General features: G+C 47.8%; 1 long non-coding RNA gene across 1 annotated transcript; it reads right to left on the bottom strand.

Moving 5' to 3' along the window:
• Positions 1-214: 214 nt before the first annotated feature.
• On the bottom strand, positions 215-17,035 carry LOC147702107 (uncharacterized). Its single transcript, XR_015297213.1, has 3 exons — positions 16,899-17,035; positions 15,622-15,745; positions 215-1,029 (listed from the first exon to the last, which is right to left on the bottom strand). It is a non-coding gene; the product is annotated as an uncharacterized LOC147702107 (long non-coding RNA).
• Between the last annotated feature and the right edge of the window lie 1,159 nt (positions 17,036-18,194).

The following is an 18,194-nucleotide window of genomic DNA, read 5'->3' as shown; positions in this document are numbered from 1 at the left end:
TATGTTATGTTTTACTCGCAATTTGGCTGGGTTTAATAGCATGAATTTCAGAGTTAGGGCTTTTATTTTTTGCTTCAGCGGGCTTCGTAAGATTTTGTATCTTTGTGGATGATTCTGGTTGGTCGTGGTGCTCAGATTGGGGTCCTTATACTTTCCTTGCATATTGTAGTATTAAGCCCCTATCTCTGCAGCTGAACATCTGGGTTATTGTTCTCACCAGCATTGTATGAGCCCTTCCCCACCCTGAAGATCAAACATTCTAGTTTGAAAGTCTTTAGGAGCCTCTATTCTATAAACTCCTCTGTCCCAGGGCGTGTTCTGGAATGTCATACTATTTTTTTCTCAGCCTCCCCTCAGAATCCTCTGCCCTGTTTTGCAGAACATATGTGAGTCTCAAGAGAGTGTTTACATTAGTTTGCCATTCCCATATCTTAAATGTAAGCTGGTTAACCATCTATTCTATTTTCTTTTGTTCAGCCCACACATTTCCTTGAGCCTGTTCTTATTTTCCAGTGTTTCTCTTAAGCTGCCTATTGCCTGTAGGATTTGTGCTGAGGGGAAGGGGGAGCTGCTGGCCATCTATCCGGGCCCACACTTTTTGCCCCATAATGGCATTGACTGAGCATTCAAATTTTTAGGGTCTCAGGCCATTTTAAGTGCATGAGTGCTGGAAACATTTCACATTCAAGAGCACTCTTACACAATTTTAGTCTATGAAGTTAATAGTAAAAACAATTTTGAATATGGCTAACCTTGCAGGTAAACCACGAGGGAGCCTTTTTTTAGGTTCCACCAGGCTGCCCAACCACATAATTACTTGAATCTAATGAATTAAATCCTTATAATTCAAACTTCATTTGTTACACCTTTAATTTTCATCCAACTTTCTTTCGTTCAATTCCTTATATTCAATCCATGCTTAACATTAATGTTCGAAAAAGGCTCAGAAGCATAGTGTGGGTTCCATGTCATGATTTATTTTGTCAAACCCAATGCATTTTGGGAATGAATTCCCTTCATCAGGGGCATCTAAAAGTACAAGCAAAAATATTTTTTTTAAAACATGTCTATAAACATAATGTTTGACTGAAATCTGAACGACGTATAAATATAATAATGATAATTTTAGCAATAAGCTATGGACAAAGCGCTAAAAATTAATCTGACATATGTACAATAAAGCTACCACTTACAAGCTGAATTCAGTCAATTCTATACCCACGTTAACATATATTAAATGTAACACGATAGCACCATGATTTTCAGTAAATCAACCCCTTATAAATGGTAAAAGCAGTACCACTTGTTTAAAGACGCAAGCATTTAAATAAACTTCAGAACGCTTACCATGACATGCTGCTACATCTTAAAAAATGATTTCAAAGTTCAGAACGCTTACCATGACATGCTGCTACATCTTAAAAAATGATTTCAAAGTAACGCGTGTCTCGTTTAAATGCAAACTGAATTTGATACTACAGATACTGCTTTAGTAAGATTCCGCCCTTCTTAACATTCTGCAGGTGATTAATTATGTATGCTTGTGTCAAAACCCAGAACTCCGTTTCACCACAACCATGTGAGTTACGCTCTTTGGCTCTTTCCATCGTATTGCAATCAATACTACTACAAATCCAACAATGCCTTATATCAATCCTCTCTCATCAAACAATATATATTGCAAACCCCGTTATTTTTCCGATTTTCCCTTTGTGTAGCCACTCTTTTACAAGCCACTTTGTATCGGTTTTTAGGTCTCGCCTGAGCCAGCACATGTGCTGCTCTGGCGAGACATTTAGTAAGCCGCTTTTGGAAGTGCTACCAAAGCAGCCACCAGCGCTTTACTTTTAACATTAAAAGTAAAGTGTGGGTGCCGCGAATATAGCAAAAGTAAAGAAATAGATGTTTTTTTCTATTTCTTTACTTTTGCTATAATCGCGGCACCCGCGCTTCACTTGTAACCTTAAAAGTAAAGCGCGGGTCCTGCGATTATAGCAAAAGTAAAGAAATAGATGCTTTTTCTATTTCTTTACTTTTGCTTATAATCGCGGCACCTGTTAAAAGTAAAGCGCCGGTGCCTGTATGGTACTTAGTGGCACCTCAGAGGGGGTTGAAATGTTTTCTTCAATACATGGTTATGTAAAACACGTTGGAGGAAATAATACTCTCAAGTGGTTCTCTTAGACGAGAGCAGTGTAATTAAACACACGTCGTGGGATGAACATCCACCCTAATATTCCGCTGGAATAGCATGGTCTTTAAAAATGGACAGAGTACCTGATCTTCTGAAAGTGAAAGGTAGGTTTTTCCATAACTTTGCTTCAATGCAAGTTACAATCACTATGTCTTATTCTCTTAGAAGGCGGCACTACTACTGGTCAAATAAACTTGGAATTCAGAATATCTGTAACCAGCCAATGATTGGTAACTAAATAATTTCATGTGAGTGTTATCTTTCACTAACCCAAATGTTCAGTGATAAGTATGATTGTGAACTACTACTAATTGTCTAGACTGAAGTCTGTGTACAGACATTCCGGAGAAGGGGAGACTAGGTGCTGGGTGTGGCATGTGCCCTCTTTGTAGCCAACTTAGCTCAGCCTAAGACCACCTTCACCTTCAGGGGTGCTGGACATGCGCAAAAGGTACTGCATACAGAAGGTTGTATGGGGTGTACTCTGGGCTCTGGGATACTGAGCTCAAGCTATGGTCTAAGGCTTTACCTGACAACCATGGGACTAGGTAAAATCAGATGCTGTTCTCACTGATCTCTAGTAACAGCAGGTACTTTACAGGACAGGAGCAGTGGGCACATGGCTCTCTGATTTAACATTACTTTTAATTGATATTCACTGCATTGTCTCTTCTATTTTCAGCGCCATTTCTGATTAGTGCTGTGGAAAGGCTCCTAATGAATTAGGAGGTTTTTTCTTTAGGTCACATATCCCCTCCCGAGGTTGCTTCCTGTATCCAACACCAGATGTTCTCTGAGTGCTCCATAATTCTTCAAAATACATTTACCAATATTTAAATTCAGAGCATTTTGAAGGACATCGCTATTTTGTGCCTTTTATTCGACTAAGTCGTCTGCCATGGCATTGTAATCTGCACTAAAACAAATACTTTTCTCTTTTTTTAAGCTGTTCACAGTCCGAATTGCACATCCTGGTTGTACAGAGTCTACAGCTTTTACTGGACACACCTACCCCTCCTATGTCATAGGTCTCGCCTTTGGGACCTTATAAGTGTTTAGCCATGCAACAGTTGATGTTGTTGCACTGAGGATATTATGCTGCATAACTAAATTCTTATAAGGTCCCAAAAGCGAGACCTATTGGCTATGCAGTGCTTGTTGTATTAGCCTTATATATCCTTCTGAAATTATTAATTGGCAAAGATTTTCAGTGTTGCTATTTCCATATGATACTTGTGAACTTTGCATGTCCATGATTATCCAACACAGCAGGGAACCCAGCTTCTGAGTTATTCATCATCATCTATTTTCAAGTTATTTGCTTATCCTATTTGTTCATTCCATTTTAGTCATGGGTGCAATCTTATTAGAGAGGAAATCAATTCATGCAATGAGTTACATAGGGATGAGATTCACACCTTTTTAGGTCTCGCCTGAGACAGCGCATGCGCTGTCTCTTTGAGACTTTAGTAAGTGGCTTTTAAAAGTGCCGCCAGAGGCTTTTGCTGGCTTACAGCTTGTGTTCATGAGCTTGTGCACGTGCACAGCTGCCATCTGAGATTTTATTGCTGTAATCAGGCTCCTCTGCTTGCACTACCCCCTCCCTTTTCCCTCTCCCTCCTGCTCAGCTTCATTTGTGTCTTCTAGCTGTGAATGATGCTCCCTGCTCGCACTCCCTTCTCCACTTTCCCCCCCTCCTCTTTGTTAGTTTCATTTGTGTCTTCTATCACTGTGAATGCTCCTGCTTCCACCAGGCACACACACCATCAGTCGTCAGTGCACGCTTCCACCAGGCACACACACCACCAGCCATCAGTGCACGCTTCCACCAGGCACACACACCACCAGTTGTCAGTGCACGCTTCCACCAGGCACACACACCACCAGCCGTCAGTGCATGCTTCCACCAGACACACACCACAAGCCGTCAGTGCACGCTTCCACCAGGCATACACACCACCAGCCAGCAGTGCACGCTTCAACCAGGCATACACATCACCAGCCATCAGTGCACGCTTCCACCAGGCTCACGCCACCAGCCGTCAGTGCACGCTTCCACCAAGTATCCAAACCACCAGCTGTCAATGCACGCTTCCACCAGGCACACACACCACCAGGCATCAGTGCATGCTTCCACCAGACACACACACCACCAGCCGTCAGTGCACGATTCCCACAGGCACACACACCACCGACCATCAGTGCACGCTTCCAACAGGCACACACCACCAGCCGTCAGTGCATGCTTTCACCAGGCACACACACACCACCAGCCGTAGGTGCATGCTTTCACTGGGCACATGCACTTCCAGCCGTCAGTGCATGCTTTCACCAGGCACACACACCACCAGCCATCAGTGCACACTTCCACATGGCATACACACCACCAGCCATCAGTGCACCCTTCCACGAGGCAAACACACAACCAGCCATCAGTGCCCCCTTCCACCAGGCACACACACCACCAGCTGTCAGTGCACGCTTGCAACAGGCACACACACCACCAGCCCTCAGTGCACGCTTCCACCAGGCACACACACTACCAGCTGTCACACACTACCAGCCATTGGTGTATGCTTCCACCAGGCCCACACCACCAGCCGTCAGTGCATGCTTTCACCAGGCACACACACACCACCTGCCGTAGGTGCACGCTTTTACCGGGCACATGCACCACCAGCCGTCAGTGCATGCTTTCACCAGGCACACACATCACGAGCCATCAGTGCACGCTTCCACCAGGCACACACACCACCAGCCATCAATGCACGCTTCCACCAGGCACACACACCACCAGCTGTCAGTGCACGCTTTCACCGGGAACACACACCACCAGCCATCAGTGCACGCTTCCACCAGACACACACACCACCAGCCGTCAGTGCACACTTCCACCTGGCATACACACCACCAGCCCTCAATGCATGCTTCCACCAGGCACACACACCACCAGCCGTCAGTGCACGCTTCCACCAGGCATACACCACCAGCTGTCAGTGCACGCTTCCACAAGGCACACACACCACCAGCCGTCAGTGCATGCTTCCACCAGGCACACACACCACCAAACGTCAGTGCATGCTTTCCACCAGGCACACACACCACCAGATGTCAGTGCACGCTTTCACCGGGCACACACACCACCAGCCGTCGGTGCAGACTTTCACCGGGCACACACACCACCAGCCGTCAATGCACGCTTTCACCAGGCACACACACCACCAGCCATCAGTGCACACGTCCCCCAGGCACACACACTACCAGCCGTCAGTGTACTCTTCCAACAGGCACACACACCACCAGCCGTCAGTGCACACTTTCACCAGGCAAACACACAACCAGCCGTCACACACTACCAGCCGTCGGTGCATGCTTCCACCAGGCACACACCACCAGCCATCAGTGCACACTTTCACCAGGCACACACACACCACCAGCCGTCGGTGCACGCTTTGCCAGGCACACACACCACCAGCCGTCAGTGCACGCTTTCACCAGGCACACACACCACCACCCCTCCTATGTCATAGGTCTCGCCTTTGGGACCTTATAAGTGTTTAGCCAGGCAACAGTTGATGTTGTTGCACTAAGGATATTGTGCTGCATAACTAAAGTCTTATAAGGTCCCAAAAGCTAGACCTATTGGCTATGCTAGTGCTTGTTGTATTAGCCTTATATATCCTTCTGAAATTATTAATTGGCAAAGATTTTCAGTGTTGCTATTTCCATATGATACTTGTGAACTTTGCATGTCCATGATTATCCAACACGGCAGGGAACCCAGCTTCTGAGTTATTCATTGTCAACTATTTTCAAGTTATTTGCTTATCCTATTTGTTCATTCCATTTTAGTCATGGGTGCAATCTCATTAGAGACGAAAAAAATTCATGCAATGAGTTCAATAGGGATGAGATGCACACCTTTTTAGGTCTCGCCTGAGACAGTGCATGCGCTGTTTTTTCGAGACATTTAGTAAGTGGCTTTTGAAAGTGCCACCAGAAGCTTTTGCTGGCCTACAGCTTGCGTTCTCGAGCTTGTGCACGTGCACAGCTGCCATCTGAGATTTTATTGCTGTAATCAGGCTCCTCTGCTTGCACTATCACCCTCCCTTTTCCATCTCCCTCCTGGTCAGCTTCATTTGTGTCTTCTAGCTGTGAATGATGCTCCCTGCTCGCACTCCCTTCTCCACTTCCTCCCCCTCCTCTTTGTCAGTTTCATTTGTGTCTTCTATCACTGTGAATGCTCCTGCTTCCCCCAGACACACACACCATCAGTCGTCAGTGCACGCTTCCACCAGGCACACACACCACCAGCCATCAGTGTACGCTTCCACCAGGCACACACACCACCAGCCGTCAGTGCACGCTTCCAACAGGCACACACACCACCAGCCGTCAGTGCATGCGTCCACCAGACACACACCACAAGCCGTCAGTGCACGCTTCCACCAGGCTTATACACCACCAGCCGGCAGAGCACGCTTCCACCAGGCATACACATCACCAGCCATCAGTGTGCGCTTCCACCAGGCTCACACCACCAGCCGTCAGTGCACGCTTCCACCAGGCATACAAACCACCAGCTGTCAATGCACGCTTCCACCAGACACACACACCACCAGCCATCAGTGCACGCTTCCACCAGGCACACACACCACCAGCCGTCAGTGCACGGTTCCCCCAGGCACACACACCACCGGCCATCAGTGCAAGCTTCCACCAGGCACACACACCGCCAGCCGTCAGTGCCCACTTTCACCAGGCAAACACACAACCCGCCGTCACACACTACCAGCCGTCGGTGCATGCTTCCACCAGGCCCACACCACCGGCCATCAGGGCACACTTTCACCAGGCACACACACACCACCAGCCGTCAGTGCACGCTTTCACCAGGCATACACACCACCAGCCATCAGTGCACGCTTCCACCAGGCACACACACCACCAGCCATCAGTGCACGTTTCCACCAGGCACACACACCACCATCCGTCAGTGCACGCTTCCACCAGGCACACACACCACCAGCCGTCAGTGCACGCTTTCACCGGGCACACACACCACCAGCCGTCAGTGCACACTTTCACCAGGCACACACACCACCAGCCATCAGTGCACACTTTCACCAGGCACACACACCACCAGCCGTCAGTGCAGCAGGCAGGCACTTCTCAGACTTTCTTGGTAAATATGTGTCTGATGCCTGGAATGGAGTGGGTCGAGTTTCCTCAAACCATGCTGAGTATGCAGGTGCAGTGCAGGAACTCCAGTGTGAGTGAGTCATGCTGCCTGGGGCTCACTCACTCCACACTTGTAAATTGCACCTGCACCAGACTTTTTCTCATTTGCATAGTTCGGCCCATGCGCACAGCTAGGCAGCCCTCACACCCCCGGGAATGACTGCTTCCTACAACCAGAATGGAAACAACATTCAGAGCAATGAAAACACGTTCATTTGATGCAAAGAACTGTTAATAAAAACGATGTTCAGCTATTATAGGTCTGGCAACTTAAACAAAACAGCAACAAAAAACAAACAAGCATTGGCATAGCCAATAGGTCCCGCTTTTTGGTCCCTATAAGTATTTAGTTATGCAGCAGAATATCCTTGGTGCAACAACAGCAACTGTTACATGTCTAAACACTTATAAGGTCCCAAATGCGAGACCTATTGGCTATGCCAATGCTTGTTAAATCCAGTATTTGAATGATGTTTAAACCAAGTAATTCCATTCAAACGGTAACGGCGTGCAATACCTGCTTCGCGCTTCGTCCCATTGCTCTGCAACACTACTAAACCACGAGGGGACCTTTTTTTGTTTTAGGTTCCACCAGACTTTCATATAGACATTTCTGAGTTTTAGGTTTGATATATTAAATGCAACCATCATTTTTTCAAAATAACTATCTAATTTCTCCTTGGAGAAGGGTTCTGCTCTGCACCCCTCCTGGTAAAGAGAATTGTATGTTATGCTGTGGGGTCAGAGGGGGTCACAGAGGCCTTCTGGGACGGGGAAGGTGCTTGTGTTGTTTCTGGCTCACCACTAGTCCACCACCCAATCTGTGCTAAAGTGTACCGCTGTGGAAGGGTTCCTGTAAATGCCCACGTGCTCCCCTCAGCAGCAGCGAGTGTAACATTTTTATTATTAACTTTGATGCAGCAATATTTTTGTCGACAAATATTCTGACGACAATCTTCTGGTACTGCAAAGTTCAGGTTCATTGCCTCACCTTGAATCAAAGTACTCTTCTCATCACATTAATTTGCAATTACATTAGAATTCCTGGTTTGTTGGCAGGTGATTGTAAGTGTGTGTTGGACGGCACATTAGATAGACCCCCCCCCAAAAATTACAGGCAAACCCAATATGTCGACTGCTCTCCAGAAGGTCATTGACCGTCTAGGTTGTTTGGACCTGTGGCGCACAACACATTCAGGTGAACAGGATTACACATGCTACACACCCAGCGTGTTCAGTCTATAGCCGCTTAGTTGCTTTGTGCTTACTGGTGCTGATTCAGATAAGGATATTAGGGAGGTTCTTTTCAGATCACTCCCCTGTGTTATTGGAATGGGGGACCAGGAGTGGCTGGCCAAAGGTTCCTCTTTTGCTTCTGCAGCCTGAGGCCCTGAAAGTTGCCATCTTTCAAGAGGAACTTAGAGAGATGACCTGCGGCTATTTTCGAGCCAACTGGTTGTCCACTGACGCCAGGGGGACAGAGCGGAATGCGCTGAAGGTGGTGATGAGTGGGGAATGCCTGTCAAAGGTGGGTGGCATAGGGAAACGGTTCAAGAAAAATCTAATTGAGGAGGAGAGCACATTGGCCACGCTACAAAATAGGGTCCTCCTGTGGAGGCATGCAGTGAGGCATTGCTGCATGCCCAGCACAGATTAGGAGACATATGAGATTGATTGGATTGTCTGGTCTGCCGGGAATACCCCCAGCTCCTGTGCCGGGAAGGGGATAAATCGGGTAAGCTACTGGCATGACTCCTTAACCTCTTGGCTGCTAATGACAAGGGTAACTCGTCATGGACTTTCCATTGATTTCAATGGAAATTAAATGAGCAGAAGAATAATGCCTTAGCAGCCAAGAGGTTAAGCGAGAAGGCCCTACCCGGTTATATTGATGTTAAAGCCGGCTGGCAGTGCCCTCATCACTACGCAGATGGCCATAAACTCTTTACTGTGTACACAATTGGAAACTGTATCGAGAGGACAAGGTGGTTAACAGATTGGAAACAGGACGGTTCCTTGAAGATATAATACTGCCATGCCTTACAGACGAACTACATGAAGAACTAAGGGGAGAGATTCGATTTGAAGTCCTCTGGGAGGCAGTGCAGGGTATGGCATGCTGCAAGGCCCCGGGTCCAGATGACCTCCCGGTGGAGAAATTTCAGGCGTTTGGGGATATATTACTCTCTAGATTGTTAGAGCCCCTAAATGAAGCCAGGCATGTGGGGACTCTCCCTTCTTCCATACTGGAGACCAGTATTGTCATGCTCCCCAAACCAGGTAAGGATCCCACACTGCTCGGCTCATACCGACCTCTGGCCATGTTAGGATACCAAAGTTCTGGGTAAAGTGGGCCGGGAAACACAGTAGAGTGAAGCTGGAGCTGTTAAAGCTGGCTATGGACCAGGGGGGCCTAAGCCTTCCAGACCTTCTTCTCCATTATTTCTCTGATCTCCTCCACACGCGGCACAATGGTGTGCTGAGGGACCAAATACAGAGAAGAAATTATTGGAGGGCTGGAACACAGAGGCAGATCTTCCACAATATCTTATAATGGGTTTGCGGACCCCCCAGGATTGTCAATTTGTGGTCAGTCAGGTTGCCTGGGCATGGGAATGTGCGGTCACTCTTGTACTAAGTAGGGCCCCATAAGCCCAGTCACTTCCCTTAAATTGACTACACAGCTTCCGTCATATACAGACGGTGATGGATCCGACTGGAAGGTTTAATGGCGGCTGTGTAACAGCAGGTGGCCTGTATTTCAACTGAACTTTTCTCTTCTTATGAGATACGAGAGAATGTTATCATGTCCCGGAAGGTCACTTTCCACAGTACACTAAATTAAGGTGCACTGGGCGTGAAATATGGACCACATTCCCTGAGGAATCCATGGATTCCCAAACCTTGATGACAATCATGGACCCCGGTCCCTTAATGGGATTGATCTCTCAGCTGTGTAAAGCCTGAAGGCAGACCGTAGAGTGGATGTATCGAGGGTCCAGAGCAGGTGGGTGGAGGATTTGCCAACACCTCTAATGGAGGGAAAATGGAAGAGGGTGTTCGTGCAGGTACAGGAAGTGGCCAGCAACGCTTTTTTAAACTCACCCAATTTTAATACCTGCACCATACCTACCTGACCCACCTCTGATTATCGCGATTTGACCCAATGCACACATCGACATGTCCTTGATGCGGGGTGGAGTCAGCCCATTTTGTGCATATGACCTGGGCCCTTACTGAACAGAGATCCTGGAATTGTTGCGAGACGGGACAAGATTCCCATTCGAGATGTCGATCAAATTCTGCCTTTTAGGAGTGTTACTGTCCCCCAAATCAAAGACCTGTGTGCAGTGCAAATTTGCTTCACTGGCGTTGGTGATGCTGTCTGCCTGAGGCGGAACTGAAGGGGGTCCTGGCCTTGGCCGCAAGGAAGGAGAAGGAGTAGGCCTCCCGATCTGGTTTTCCTGGTGCGTGGGAGCACAGCGTAGGAGAGCTTGGCTGATCGTAGGGACCTTTGGGGTTGCGTGGAATTTGGGTCGGCTGTTCAGGTATGCTGGTCCGGTGTCGTGGAGGGCCTAGTGCGCGTGGGTGAGCATCTTGAAGGTGACTCTTGCCTCTATGGGGAGCCAGTGGACTGTGCGCAGATGCTGGGAGATGTGGCAGTGTTTTGGCAGGTTGAGGACCAGTCTTGCGGTGGCATTCTGGACGTTCTGTAGCTTGCAGGTGAGGTTTTTGTTTATTCTGGCATAGATTGCGTTGTGACAGTCTTTCTGTGTTCAAGAGGGATTCATTTGAAGGTCTTACGTAGGAGGTGGAGGGTGTGGAAGCAGGAGGGCAAGACTGAGTTGATCTGGCGGGCCATTTTGAGCTCGGAGTCCAAGATGATGCCCAGGTTGCATGCGCGGTCCATGGGGGTGGGCGGGTTTCCGAGGGCGGGGGGCCACCAGGTGTCGTTCTAGGCGAGGGGTCAGTGTTTGGGCCCATGATGAGTACTTCCGTCTTGTTGGTATTGAGTTGTAGGCAGCTGTTTTTCATCCATTTGGCGATGACTTGCATGCCTTCTCGAAGGTTGTGTCTGACAGTGTTGGGTTCGTTGGATAGGGAGAGGATGAGTTAGGTGTCGTCTGCGTATGACACAATGCTGAGTCCGTAGGTTTTGACGATGGGGGCAAGCGGAGCCATGTAGATGTGAAGAGCGTCGGGCTGAGGGACGACCCCTGTGGGACTCCGCAGGTGGTTGGCGTGGGGTCCGAGAGGAAAGGGGGTAGTCTAACCCTCTGTGTTCTGCCGGAGAGAAGGGCGCTTATCCAGTCGAGGGCCTTGTCCTGGATCCCTGCATCGAGGAGTCTGCTTCTTAGGGTGCGGTTAGAGACTGTGTCGAACGCCGCTGAGAGGTCGATGAGGATGAGGGCTACTTTTTCTCCTTTGTCCAGTAGGGTGCGGATGTCGTCTGTTGCCGCGAGGAGGGCGGTTTCCGTGCTGTGGCTTTTCCTGAAGCTGGATTGGGAGGAGTCGAGGATGTTGTGCTCTTCGATGAAGGTCGCGAGTTGGCTGTTGATGGCTTTCTCGATAACTTTTGCAGGGAACGGGAGCAGGGAGATGGGTCTGTAGTTTTTGAGGTCGGTGGGGTCCGCTGTGTTTTTTTTAGGAGGGGGTTGACCTCGGCGTGTTTCCAGTCATCCGGGAATGAGGAGGTCGCCACGGAGCGGTTGATGGTGTGGTGGAGCAAGGGTGCGATGGTGTTGGCGGCTCTGTTGAAGATGTGGTGGGACAGGGGTCCGTGGGGGCCCCGGAGTGGATTGACTTCATCGTCTTCAGTGTGTCTTCTGTGGTGAGGGCTGTTCAGCTGTCAATCGTTGGTTTAATGGTGTCGGGGTGGTTGGTGGGAGTTCCCTCTGTTGGTTGTTGTCGTCAAAGTTGTCGTAGATGCTCTTGATTTTGTGGTGAAAGAAAGTGCTGAGTTGTCCTAGAGGTCTTGTGAGGGAGGGATGTCAGTTGACTCGCTGGTGGGTTGTGCGAACTCCTTGATGATGTTGAAGAGTTCTTTGCTGTTGTGTGCGTGTTTGGAGATTCTGCCTTCAATCGCTTTTTTCCTCGTTTTTCTGATGAGTTGGTGGTGGGCGTTGGTAGTTGGAAGTTGTTGGGAGTTTCTGTGGATTTGGTGTTCCTCCAGGCCTTTTCAAGGTGGCAGAGGGTGCGTCTGGACTCTCGAAATTTGGTGGTGAACCATCTGGCTTTCTTGGCATGGGTGTTGTTTTTCTTGAGGGGAGCTATGGTGTTGGTGCAGTCAGCGATCCATCTGTGCAGGGTTCGAGCTGCTGTGTTGGGTCATCGTTTTCCGCGATGGTTGGGGTGGTGTTGCTGAGTGCTGAGGTAAGCTGGTCGTTGGTGATTCTGTTCCAGTTTCTTTGCGGGTGCTGGTGTCTGTGGATGATCGGTGTTCTGAAGGTGAAGTGGACGCATTGGTGGTCAGTCCATGGGAGTTCGGTGGTGTGGCTGAAAGTGATGGAGTTTCCTGTTGTAAAGAGGGGGTTGAAGGTGTGTCCAGCTGAGTGTGTGGGTTCAGTCACGATTTGGCGGAGTTCGATATTGTGGAGGTAGTACAGGAGGGATGTGGTGTTGGGGTCCAGTTGGTTGTCGATGTGGAAGTTGAGGTCTCCCAACAGGGTGTAGTTGGTGTAGGCGATGGCATGCGGGGAGATGATGTCCATGATGGAGTTGGAGAACGGTCCGCGGGGTCCAGTGGGCCGGTAAGTAAAAGTTCCTCGGAGGGTGGTGGTAGGGTTGGTCTGTAACTTGAAGTGTAGATGTTCCATCATGTCTGTGGGCTCATCGGGGAGTGTGCTCAAGCGGAGGGTGGATTTGTGGAAAATGGCGATTCCCCCTCCCAGCTGGGTGTGGCGGTCTTTACTGAAGATCTTATACCCTTGGGGGATGGCGATGTCGATATCTGGTCCTGAGCTGGTGTTGGTCCTGGTTTCGGTGAAGAAAGCTACATCCGGGGTGGTGCTGTTGAAGAGGTCCCAGATTTTGGTGGCGTGTTTGTGGAGGGATCAGACGTTGAGGAGGATGCATTGCAGGGTCTTTGGTTTGGTTGCATTCTTGTGGTCGGGTTGTGCTGGGTCCGTGTTCCTGGCGGTGCTGTAGGTTTGGCGTTTCTAAAGACAATGGTCCCTAGAAAATAAGATAATTGTTAATAAATATAGACTCAATCAGTGCTATATTCTTTGTCCAGCCGGACAGAATTTCAATATGCAATAAATGTATGACACAAAGTAAGAAATAAATCCAAGTGGGACACAGCCTGCGTCCTACTGATAAAAACACACAAACAATATTTAGGGCAAGTTCAGGCATGGGGGACATGTCTGCATAAAAGTTAAAAGATAAACCAGACCTAATAACGTGAAAACACCATTACATATTTAGCATCACAATATAATATATGCATATGGTGTATATTACATTTGACGGCGTTTCGATCCCTTTAATGGATGGCGGGATCATCATCTGGACATTCAAATTGTCATGCCTGTGTACATAAAGTAGTAATTGATAATCAGAGCTCAGATAGGGAGCATGGATTGTTCTCGCGTTAGTGTTGAAAGAGCGCAGAGCGGAAAAACCGATGAGTTCAAGGCTGGTTATTCGCGCAAATGGCAAATACCGTGGAGTTGCGAGTACCATCAAAAGGGCTACCGGGATCGCTGGCGGGGGAATATTAATCCCAGTTGGGTGCAGAGCGGTGATCCAAATGGAGCCGCAAGCGTTGTTTGAATAGAAGAGTACCGAGGGGTTCTCGGCTCCTGTCAGGTTTGGCGGCAGCAGTGACAGTTGAAGGGTCCGTGAGTGTTGGCCGGCGAAGCTAGCTTGCAGTTGTTGTTGCGGCCTGGGTTGAGTGCGTGGAGTGCTGCAGGGTCGTAGCTTTGTCGGGCGGAAGTCCAGGGTTTCTGGCACTGGTCGCGGAGGGTCACACACGGGCACAAACGGGCTTGCCTTAGGCACGCCTTTAGCACGCCAGCGGTTCTGATGCTGATCGCGGTCGCTATTAAGTAGGGGAGGGGGAGGGACGTGCAGCTGGGAGGCTGGAGCAGGGGCGAGTTGCGGCAGAGGTGGGAAACGGAGAACCACAATAATTACGACAACAGAGGAAAAAGAAGGGGCAGACGGCACAGCACAACAGAATAAGCCACCAACAGAGGAGGAAATAACAGTACAATGGGTACAATGGGCACAATGCAGGGGGGGCGTTAGGTATACAGATACAATAGGCACATTTTGGAGGAAAAAACGTTAATTAAATACAGTAACAAATGGCACAATGCGGAGGGGAGGCGTAAATTAAAATTAAAATTACAATTACAAAGACACTGAGCAGGGGGGAAAAAAGAAAACCAATACCAGCGGGCAACAGCGAGGAGTAGTCTCAAATCCTGCCTGGGTAGGACCTCGGGCAGAGCACAGCATGGCGGAGCTGCAGGGGAAGAGCAGATCTCTCATTGACTGTGGGAATGGGGTTGGGGACCTCAGGAGCAGAGCCTTATACCCCAGTAGCATCTCCTTCTTGTGGGTCCTCGGTGGGATGCAACTGGCGTACCCGTTGATTCCATGCCTACTCAAATTAGTTGTATTAGTTCTATGTTGCCTGGTGCTGGATATTTAATAGAGACCCTCACAATATAATACTCCCCTATTCAGACCTAGTGGGGTCACATCTATCTGGAAGGGCATGGGGGACAGCTACTAACATATACACAAGTCCATCTAAATGTTTAAAAAAATACTATTGTAGTGTACCACTACCCCCAATGACTGCCAAACGTTCTGTATTATTCTGTTTAAGTTAGAAAAAGATAATGAAACCATGAGTCAAGCCAATACGTCTGTAGCACAGTAATGTTTGTTTGGATAGTGACTACAGATAAGTGCTTGGTTGTTTATGTGAGAGATTATCTATGTCAACATGTGATTTGTATTATGTATTAGAAGTGATATATCGGCCTGACGCTCAATATATGTAACACTTATGTATAGTACCTAGGAAGCGATGACATGTACCACAAATTTGCTATCCTCCTTGGGCAAATGCCCAGGATGTATACTGTATATGTACTTGCATAAATGCCCTTAATATTAAATACCAATTAAAAAATGGTAAGAAAAAAACACATTTTTCAATTACATACCCTCCGGTCTTGTAATGAAATCCTTTCAAGCTGGAACAACCAATACACTTGGTGTACCTACTCAGCTGAGGAGGTTATTCTCCACTGCCACAGACGTCTTTGGTTAAAGGGGGTGTAGGGATCTCTGAGGAAGCACAATTAAATTACTCAGTTTAGCCATACAAATAAGAACCCAACCAATGTTAGCGGCGCCATGTCATGTAACTTCCACTAATTGTTAGGAACTGCACGTTTCTTGACGACATAGACTTTGGGATGATGCTAGACTGATTCCGTGCACTCCTGCATGATATTTTGTCCCTTGGACCAGCTAGCTCACAGTACCATTGTATGTCACCTAGACAGGGCGCAAACAGTTTTGGCGACCACTGAACATGACAACCCAGACCCCTCAGGGATCGTGATGACAGACCTAGAACCTTTCGCTCTTACATTTTGTGCTCTCGTTTGCTCAGAAAAAATGTACAAAAAAATACATAGAGGGACTATTTCAATGTTTATTGAACTGAAGTGAATCTTCTATGGAATATATGTGCTGCAATGATCAATAGACAGAAGCAAATTAAACTTATGATGAGAATCACGTCACTAAATAGGATTACCAGTTCCACCATCTTGCTAATGCGGTACATATATGGGGGCATATAAAAATTATCTAACAATCTAGCATACTCCTACGGTACAGACCCTAACCTATGTGCCTAGGATGTAGTTTATGTTCTGCCGAGGACCCCCTTACTGGATGACCCAACCCCATCACCTGGTGTGTAACAATGTAGGACCTGTTCTTGGTCGTGAACTGGACACCCCTCACGGAGATGTCAGTCAGCTGCTGGGCAAAGCTTCAGCATGCAGGGACCTCTCCAAATTAGCAGAAGTGCTTTCTCTGACGATACCCTGAAACAGATGTTTATATATAGAAAAAGGAATCCTTGCCTTGGGCCGAGTTTGTGAGCAGGCTGCCGTTGTTTGTATTGTTCAGTTAGCTGTGTCGCCATATGGACGTAAGAAACTGACACATTTGCACACTTGTGCATGTAGGCCTTGTACACAATGCCATGGCAGTATGATAATGTCCCTGCGAAGTTTATTCATGTGAGCACAGTTGGGGTTTCCAAGAAACTAACTTGAATGCAAATGTATGTCAAAAGTCAATGTGAAAAAAGGGAAGGCAACTCTAGGAAAGATCTGTGTTCATGTAGAAATGGCAACGTTTCCTACTAGGCCTTACTGGGACACATGACAATACAAAAAAAACAAAAACTGGGGACACTTACTGGAGCAGGAGTGGGATCCAGACCAGAGGCTGTGGCCGCTGCATCTCCGATCTCTGAGCTGCTGATCAACGCTGTCCTAAAGAGCAAACGGATTCATGGCGGCGGCAAGTCATGTCTCTGGGCAGTGAGGTGCCTCCTGCACTGAGGTAGAAAAGCCAGAGGAGCAGTGTGACAAAAGTGAGATTAGTAGTAACCATGTTGCAGGCTAACCTGATACTCTTAACAATGTGTTACTTTCCTCTACAGCAAGGCTGATCTACTAACTCCTATTAATTCAGATCAGGAGACTGTAGCACTACGGCTCGTGTCGCGGGCAAAACTAAAAAAGATGGAAAGTCCATATTGACTCACACCATGGCAGTTAATAATTTTGACTCCCATTATGCTTCTCTCATCAAACCTGGTATTATCAGTAATATACAGAGTATGGCAGCTGAGAATGGAGAGCTGACCCAAACAACTATGGATACTGTGAGCACTTTAAGAAATATTGATGCACGCCTGCCTTGCCTGCGTAGTCTGCCTGGCGAACAATGTCTGGCAGCTTTACCTTGCAGGGGATTCTGCGTTGCGCTAGTGAACTATTAAAAAGCCTAAAAAAGGGGCTCAGTCAGTGGTCTAGATTCTCTGAAAGTGGGCTGTAAATATTAGGACCATTCCAAAGCAAGCATGAATATGACAATGGGGAAACTACCAGCTGGTGTCAGGGCACCCCGTTCACCACAACTTAAAACCGGCAATGGCGATGGTAATAATTATAATGGCAATTACAATGGCAGTAAAACAAGCCAGATCAGCAATTCCTCTCAAGCTCTAAGAACTCCAGCTCTGAACCTTTGACCTAGCCCCTTGTGGGGACCTCAATCAACCTATCAAACTCATCAGTGACAGCGCTGAGCCCTTGCTCAATACTATTTTCCAGCTTATTAAAATCTACTGGCAAAGGACATCACAATATTACACAGAAGTCACAGTAGAAAACCTTTGTCTACAGTGGATGTTGCTGTAGATGACAGGAAAAGCTTTCTCATTATCTACAAATGTGAAGGATCTTCAACAAAGATTTGCGGACACTAAAGAGACTGCTGCACACACATCAAAGATATTAAGAGTAGGTGGGGGGTCAGATTCTACTCTATGTGGAAAAACAACAAAGGTGGAACAGCCTCTGAGTCCTGGGGATCCCTGAGGGTAAAGAAGGCAATTTGTGAAAATATATTGTCTGGTTATTGTAATAAGCTTTCCCAAAGTTATCGGACTGGCATCTAGACAGCCAGACCCACTGTGCACTCTGGA

This window comes from Lissotriton vulgaris, chromosome 7 (assembly GCF_964263255.1).
Source record: "Lissotriton vulgaris chromosome 7, aLisVul1.2, whole genome shotgun sequence".
NCBI lineage: Eukaryota > Metazoa > Chordata > Amphibia > Caudata > Salamandridae > Lissotriton > Lissotriton vulgaris.
Note: the sequence above shows the minus strand (reverse complement) of the source record. Positions and strands in the feature narration are given on the sequence as shown.